Here is a 955-nt window from a genome sequence, read left to right as displayed (position 1 = left end):
GCATGAATCTGTGCAGCGGGAACGACCTCGGGCCACCAGGGGCCGAGAAAACCACAGTCTCATGGGGCCGGACTCTCAGGGTCAGGGGAAAATCCAATATATATCTGGTGATATCTCGGGTGCTATTAGAGATAGCGCAATAAACCAAAGTGAATTATCTGCAGGAGGCCCTGGCGCATGCATCTGTGCAGCGGGAACGACCTCGGACCACCAGGGGCCGAGAAAACCACCGTCTCATGGGGCTGGACACTCAGGGTGAGGGAAATATCCAATATATATCTGGTGTTATCTCGGGTGCTATTACAGATAGCGCAATAAATCAAAGTGCATTGTCTGTAGGAGGCCCTGGCGCATGAATCTGTGCAGCGGGAACGACCTCGGACCACCAGGGGCCGAGAAAACCACAGTCTCATGGGGCGGACACTCAGGGTCAGGGGAAAATCCAATATATATCTGGTGATATCTCGGGTGCTATTACAGATAGCGCAATAAATCAAAGGGCATTGTCTGTAGGAGGCCCTGGCGCATGAACCTGTGCAGCGGCAACGACCTCAACCACCAGGGGCCGAGAAAACCACAGTCTCATGGGGCCGGACACTCAGGGTCAGGGGAAAATCCAATATATATCTGGTGATATCTCGGGTGCTATTACAGATAGCGCAATAAATCAAAGTACATTGTCTGTAGGAGGCCATGGTGCATGAATCTGTGCAGCGGGAACGACCTCGGACCCCCAGGGGCCGAGTCAACCACCGTCTCATGGGGCCGGACTCTCAGGGTCAGGGGAAAATCCAATATATATCTGGTGATATCTCGGGTGCTATTAGAGATAGCGCAATAAACCAAAGTGAATTATCTGCAGGAGGCCCTGGCGCATGCATCTGTGCAGCGGGAACGACCTCGGACCACCAGGGGCCGAGAAAACCACCGTCTCATGGGGCTGGACACTCAGGGT

The sequence above is a fragment of the Nomia melanderi genome, unplaced genomic scaffold, assembly GCF_051020985.1.
Source record: "Nomia melanderi isolate GNS246 unplaced genomic scaffold, iyNomMela1 scaffold0014, whole genome shotgun sequence".
Classification (NCBI taxonomy): Eukaryota; Metazoa; Arthropoda; class Insecta; order Hymenoptera; family Halictidae; genus Nomia; species Nomia melanderi.
Note: the sequence above shows the minus strand (reverse complement) of the source record.